The 7101-nt window shown below is 54.5% G+C and overlaps 1 long non-coding RNA gene across 2 annotated transcripts; it reads right to left on the bottom strand.

Moving 5' to 3' along the window:
* Positions 1-245: 245 nt before the first annotated feature.
* LOC103190944 lies at positions 246-3931 on the bottom strand. Of its 2 annotated transcripts, XR_006085203.1 has the most exons (5): positions 3837-3931; positions 2709-2816; positions 1729-1985; positions 919-1048; positions 246-348 (listed from the first exon to the last, which is right to left on the bottom strand). It is a non-coding gene; the product is annotated as an uncharacterized LOC103190944 (long non-coding RNA). The 2 variants fall into 2 exon arrangements; XR_006085204.1 differs by lacking the exon at positions 1729-1985.
* Between the last annotated feature and the right edge of the window lie 3170 nt (positions 3932-7101).

The following is a 7101-nucleotide window of genomic DNA, read 5'->3' as shown; positions in this document are numbered from 1 at the left end:
TTATCCACACAGAGCCTAATAATAATCCTCCAAAACCAAAAACAATAATAATTGGTCATTTTCAATCTACGACTGTTTGTGGGACATTGCTGTGCGCAATTGGCTGCCGCGTTCGCCCACAAATATACAGTCAATTCACTTTACTGTGTGTTCTGTGAAGCGCTTTGGGACGTCCTCCCGACGTGAAAAGCGCTACATCAAATGCAAGGATTATTATTATTATTATTATTATATGCCCTTCACCGCTGTGCGTGGTGTCAGGGGGCAGCGTGAGTTATGGATGTCAGACTGGACTGCTCTCTGGTGCTCATTGTGAGGCCACCCGAGCCGAGGTGACTGTACAGGTCACTAACAGAAACAGTGGAGTCAACACACAACCAGTCGAGCCAGAGGGGGAGAGAGAGAGAGAGAGAGAGAGAGCTATCAACTGAGCCCAGTGAACCTTCCACTAAACTTTAGCCGACGACCGGCTAGAAATACTATCACTTCACATGGAATCCCCTCCCCCCACCCGCAGGGTGACCAGACTGGTACAATTCATTGTTTGCAGCAATTTATATCCCCCAGGCCCACTAGTCAGGGCTCAGGGGCCCATGAGCTGCACGTTCTCTCTCAGCAGCCACAGCAGAGTGTACGACAGAGACACACACACCCACACCGGGAACTGCAGCCGTTCAACACCACCAGCGGCTCCGCTCAAACCTCTAGTTTGGACACTCATGGGCTCAGTGATGGGTTTCCTGGGGATGTTAAACTGAGGCCTCGCCTGACTGACTGCCACCCTGACATTGCTAACCTGGTCACAGCACTGCTTATAGGCTCACAGCACTGCTTGTAGGGTCACACCACTGATTATAGGGACACACCACTGTCAGGCGGGATCCAGTTTTGGTTTGCCCCCCCCACCCCCCCGCTTACCGAAAGACTTATTGACGGGGAGAGACACCCTCACAATGGCGATGGGCATCCTAACCACCTCCGACTCTGCAAACACAGGCCCATGTTCCTGCTGAAGCACGCAGATTCCTCCAACCGTCTGCTCCGGGCACTGTGGGAAGAGAAGAGACAATTTTCTTTTTGGTCAGCCGGGTGCCTGACACATGCAGAAACCCATCACCGTTGTTTAAGAGTCTCCAAACCAAACTGAGAATTCCCTGCATCAACAACAACAACAACAACAAGATTCCATTTATAGAGCGCCTTTCACGTCGGGAGGAGCCCAATGGCGCTGGACGGTAGGGATTGGACTACTAGGGGGGATGGATCAGGGAGGGGAAGGGAAGGGAGGGAGCGAGGAGGGGTAGAGAGTCGAGAGGGAGCTGAAGGCTCGGTCAAAGAGAAAGGTCTTGAGACCGGCCTTGAAGGTGGAAAGGGAGGAAGCGGTGAAGGCACTGGGGGATGGAGTTCCAGAGCCTCGGGGCTGAGAGGCTGAAGGCCACCGATGGTCGGGCGGTTGGGGCGGGGAATGTGGAGCAGACCAGAGCCAGAGGAACGGAGGGTACGGTCAGGTAGATAGGGGGATAGTAGGTCGGAGAGGTAGGAGGGAGCAAGGCCATGAATGGCCTTGTAGGTGAGGATGAGGATGTTGAATTCAATCCTTTGGCGGATGGGGAGCCAGTGGAGGTGAGCGAGGGTGGGAGTGATGTGGTCACGAAGCCTGGTGCGGGATCCCACCTATACATGGAAATCCCAGAGATAGATTATTGGAATGGAATGCACAGTCGTTACCTGGTTACCTGGTTCCGGAGAATATCAGGCGCAGGTTGGCAAGAGCCAAGAGATGGGCGGAGGAAACAAAAGTGGTCGCATCCACCTGGGAAGATTCCAGCCACAGGTTACAGCTGTGAAGCAGCTCCAGACACTGATGATATGCCCTTCACCGCTGTGCGTGGTGTCAGGGGGCAGCGTGAGTTATGGATGTCCGACTGGACTGCTCTCTGGTGCTCATTGTGAGGCCACCCGAGCCGAGGTGACTGTACAGGTCACTAACAGAAACAGTGGAGTCAACACACAACCAGTCGAGCCAGAGGGGAGAGAGAGAGAGAGAGAGAGAGAGAGAGAGAGAGCTATCAACTGAGCCCAGTGAACCTTCCACTAAACTTTAGCCGACGACCGGCTAGAAATACTATCACCACATGGAATCCCCTCCCCCTCCCCCCACCCGCAGGGTGACCAGACTGGTACAATCCATTGTTTGCAGCAATTTATATCCCCCAGGCCCACTAGTCAGGGCTCAGGAGCCCATGAGCTGCACGTTCTCTCTCAGCAGCCACAGCAGAGTGTACGACGGAGACACACACACCCACACCGGGAACTGCAGGCGTTCAACCCCACCAGCGGCTCCGCTCAAACCTCTAGTTTGGACACTCATGGGCTCAGTGATGGGTTTCCTGGGGATGTTAAACTGAGGCCTCGCCTGACTGACTGCCACCCTGACATTGCTAACCTGGTCACAGCACTGTTTATAGGCTCACAGCACTGCTTGTGGGCTCACAGCACTGCTTGTGGGCTGATACCACTGTATTCAGGGTCACACCACCTTTTGTAGGGTCACAGCACTATTTATAGGGTCACACCACTGTCAGTTTTGGTTTGCCCCCCCCACCCCCCGCTTACCGAAAGACTTATTGACGGGGAGAGACACCCTCACAATGGCGATGGGCGTGTGCCGTGTACTGCACTGACAGCCGTGTCTCACTAACTTGTACCTTGACGTGGAGGCGAGCGAGATCCTCCTCTGGATCCTTCAGGCAGTTTTCCAAGTGCAGGTCTCAAGTCTGAGCAATGGTGTGCGGCCCTGACTCCTGAACAATGTCCTGCCAGAAATCCACAAAGCATCGATCGTCACTGAGATTCATTCATACCAGCGCTGAGATTCACAAACTGACGCGATACAGCACCTATAAAATGCCCAAACGTCCCAAACGCTTACACGGGCAACCGCTGTCAAGTGCAGTGACTGTGTAGTTGAAGGCAACAATAATAATTCGGTCACTCAATCCACGACCGTGTGTGGCGGACGCTGCTGTGCGCAATTGGCGGCCGCCTCGCGCCCACCAATATACAGTCAATTCACTTCACAGTCTATTCTGCGAAGCGCGTTGAGACGCCTCGAAGACGCGGTACACCAAATGCGCGGACTATCAGCATTATATTTGGAGAAGAACGCAACAGAACAGTTTCCCCCCCACTCCCCCCCGCCCTCGAGAGTCTCGCAAGTGGCTCCGATTGTATCCCGGGGTTTTCGGCCCCGGGACGCGATGCGGTTTAATCTAATAACAAGTCACTGTGTCAAGACCTCAAAGGCCCTATTATTCCATTTACCATCACAAGGAAATCACAATGAAATGTAATGTAATGGACAAAAGACTGAGTGGGCGGGGCGGAGGGGTTGATCGACACCCCGAGCAGCCAATCAAAGCAGGGGGGGCTCGGTGATCAATGACGTCACTGCCAGCCAATCAGCGGCGGGGAAGCGGGCGGGACCTGAGGGAGGGGGGGTCCGGCAATTGCTGGATACCTCGACCCCCTCCCCGCCCCTGCGCGCGCGGGGCCGCCGCAACCGAACCACGAAAGCTTTCCGCGCGGTGCACCGCAATCTCCTGATGAAGCGGCCGCAGCGTCGTCACCGCCCGCCCGCCCCTCCGGCGGCGGCGGCGGCGAGAGGCCGGGAACCGCGCGGGGAAGCGGCCGTCCGTCCGTCCATCCGCGCGCCCGACCGCCGACGGTTAAGTTTATCCCGAAAACGAAGCATCATCGGTCACAAATGGCGGCCTGGGATGGCGGACGGGACGCCCCGCTGCCCGCTCGGGCCGTCGGCGGGGATTATCACTGACCATGTGGGCGGATGTTCCCCGATTACAACCGGGACACTGTCCTCCTCCTCTCGCGCTCCCTCACGGACACTCGGCTTTGCGGAGCGGGAGACCTGGGCCACGACGCCTTGACGTCGTGCGTCAACGTAACGTGCTCCCCACGTGACCCCTCCCACACCCACCCTGTGCTGCATGATGGTTTGTGGTCAGTGTGTGTCTGACCCCTCCCCCACCTGCCCTGCCCTACACTGCCCTGTCCTTCCCTACCCCTACCCTGCCCTACCCTACCTTCCCCTACCCTCCCTACCCTGCCTGCCCTTCCCTGCCCTGCCGTGCCCTATACTGCGCTGCCCTACCCTACCCTCCCTACCCTACCCTCCCTACCCTGCCCTCCCTACCCTGCCCTACGCTACCCTGCCCTACCTTGCCCTTCCCTGCCCAGCCCTGCCCTGCCCTACCCTTCCCTGCCCTACCCTTCCCTGCCCTACCCTTCCCTTCCCTTCCCTGCCCTGCCCTGCCCTACCGCCCTGTTCTACCCTGCCCTGCTCTACCCTACCCTGCCCTCCTTCCCTGCCCTACCCTTCCCTGCCCTGCCCTACCCTGCCCTGCCCTGCCGCCCTGTTCTACCCTGCCCTACCCTGCCCAGCCCTTCCCTGCCCTACCCTACCCTCCCTGCCCTACCCTGCCTTGCCCTACCCTTCTCTTCCCTGCCCTGCCCTTCCCTGCCCTACCCTCCCTGTCTTACCCTTCCATGCCCTACCCAATTGGCTCCCACAAAATACAGTTTTCTATGAAACACTTTCAGACGACTCAAAGACATGATGAGCGCTATATCAAATTCAAGGATTATTACTAACTGAGAGTTCCGTGCATTCCACCGACATGTGGACATTCCCGTGACTGGAATGCAGTGCACACTTCTCTCTTCCCCCCATTCCCCCCCCCCCCCATGTGGAGGTATGTATCCTGCTTACCTAATTCCACTCAGTATTAGGCGCAGGTTGGCAGGGGCCAAAAGGCATGGGGACCCCAGAGTGTGTATTGGGGTAACTGCTGGATTTTAATGAGTCAAAACCGTATAGCTCACCATTGATAGCCAATCGACTAACAACCGGGTTCCTACTTCCTGCTAAGTAAATAGAGTCGTGTGGAGTAAGGAAAATTGCCCAACATTTTGCCCTATCGGGAATCAAACCCAGGTCTCTCACTCGAGTGGCGAGTGCACTAACCACTGAGCTACAGGACTGCAGAAATGTTACCCTATGTGAATTTTGCAGGAAAATGTGACAGCCAGTTTTGCCAGCAACAACACCACTATCCCACAAACATCCGTGAGGCGAAAAAACAATTTTATCTGGAGGATTGTTGGGCGGGACACAGAGAAAACCACCCCACTCTTTGCACATAGCACCGAGGGATCTTTAAGGTCCACCGGAACAGGCGGACAAGACTTTGGTTTATAACCCGATCCAAAGGACAACACCTCCACCAATGCAGAGGTCTCCCCAGCACTGCGTTGGAAGCGTCAGATATTTTTCTGACGTGACCTTGATTGGAACCTTGGTGAGGTTTAGCTGTGCTGTAACTGGCCACAGGAGGGGCCTATTAGGGTAAATCCTTGAGGATTATTTCCATCCATACTGTGCACCCACAACGCCGTCCTGTTGTTATACACCCTCCACTCTCCACGTGGAATAAAATGTCTCGGAGCGCGGCACAGAGATGGGGGGGGGGGGGGTCGGACCCCGAATAAAGGAATCAGTGAGATCGAATCCAACAACCGCAACTTATATTGCATCCTTCATGTGGGATAGTGTCTCGGAGCGCTTAACAGTGGCGGAGCCTGGCACCGAGCAAGGGGAGGGGGAGGTAACCATAAGCACGGTTGAAGAGGCAGAGGGTTGAGAGGGAGCAAGGCAGGGGGTGAGACAGAGGGGTGGGGGGGGCAAGGCAGAGAGGTGAAGGGGGGTGCGAGACAGAGGTGAGGGGGGCGAGACAGAAGGGTAGAAGGTGCAGAGGTTAGCGGTGAAATAGCTGAACGCTCAACTGCTGATGGGGCCATCGAGACTGAGGGAAACACAGCAGCCCTGAGGTAGCTGAGCATGTAGAGGAGGTGAATGTCAGAGGAAGGGAGGTTGGGCTTTGAGTAATTTAGTGTCAAATCCCATTCCAACAATCTGTCTCTGGAATTTCCATGTGTAGGTGGGATGTATGTGGAGTCCTGAACTGGAGTCCTGTAGCTCAGTGGTTAGAGCACTCGCTTTGCAAGTGAGAGACCTGAGTTCAATCCCAGGCAGAGGGCGAAACCTCGGGCAAGTTTCCTTACTCCACACAGAGCCTAATAATAATCCCTCCAAAACAAAAAACAATAATAAATTGGTCATTTTCAACCTACGACTGTTTGTGGGACATTGCTGTGCGCAATTGGCTGCCGCGTTCGCCCACAAATATACAGTCAATTCACTTTACAGTGTGTTCTGTGAAGCGCTTTGGGACGTCCTCCAGACGTGAAAAGCGCTATATCAAATGCAAGGATTATTATTATTATTATTATAAGTGTAGTGGTTCGAGCACTCGCATCACAAGCCCGGCTTGTTTCCTGGGCAGGGAGTAACTGGGTAGGCAGGGTTCCTGGGCAGGTAAGTTTCCTTGCTCCTCATGCCTCCGTTTACCTAGTAGTAAGTAAGAACCAGGTTGTTAGTCAATTGGATTGCATTGAGGGAGTCATGATCTCATCAAAAATAAATAAATAAAATGATAATAAATTGGCCACTCAATCCACGACTGTTTGTGTGTGTATGTGTGTGAGTGTTTGTGGGTGTGTATGTGTGAGAGTGTTTGTGGGTGTGTATGTGTGAGTGTTTGTGGGTGTGTATGTGTGAGTGTTTGTGGGTGTGTATGTGAGAATGGGTGTGTATGTGAGTGTGTGGGTGTGTATGTGAGTGTGTGGGTGTGTATGTGAGAGTGTGTGTGGGTGTGTGTGGGTGTGTGTGAGAGTGTGTGTGGGTGTGTATGTGAGTGTGTGGGTGTGTATGTGAGAGTGTGTGTGGGTGTGTGTGGGTGTGTGTGTGAGAGTGTGTGTGGGTGTGTATGTGAGTGTGGGTGTGTGTGAGAGTGTGTGTGGGTGTGTGGGTGTGTGTGTGAGAGTGTGTGGGTGTGTATGTGAGTGTGTGTGTGGGTGTGTGTGAGAGTGTGTGTGGGTGTGTATGTGAATGTGTGTGTGTGGGTGTGTGTGAGAGAGTGTGTGGGTGTGTATGAGAGTGTGTTTGTGGGTGTAACAATATTA

This window comes from Callorhinchus milii, unplaced genomic scaffold, assembly GCF_018977255.1.
Source record: "Callorhinchus milii isolate IMCB2004 unplaced genomic scaffold, IMCB_Cmil_1.0 Scaffold1, whole genome shotgun sequence".
NCBI lineage: Eukaryota > Metazoa > Chordata > Chondrichthyes > Chimaeriformes > Callorhinchidae > Callorhinchus > Callorhinchus milii.
The sequence above is the reverse complement of the archived record's forward strand: the minus strand, read 5'-3'. Positions and strand labels throughout refer to the sequence as shown.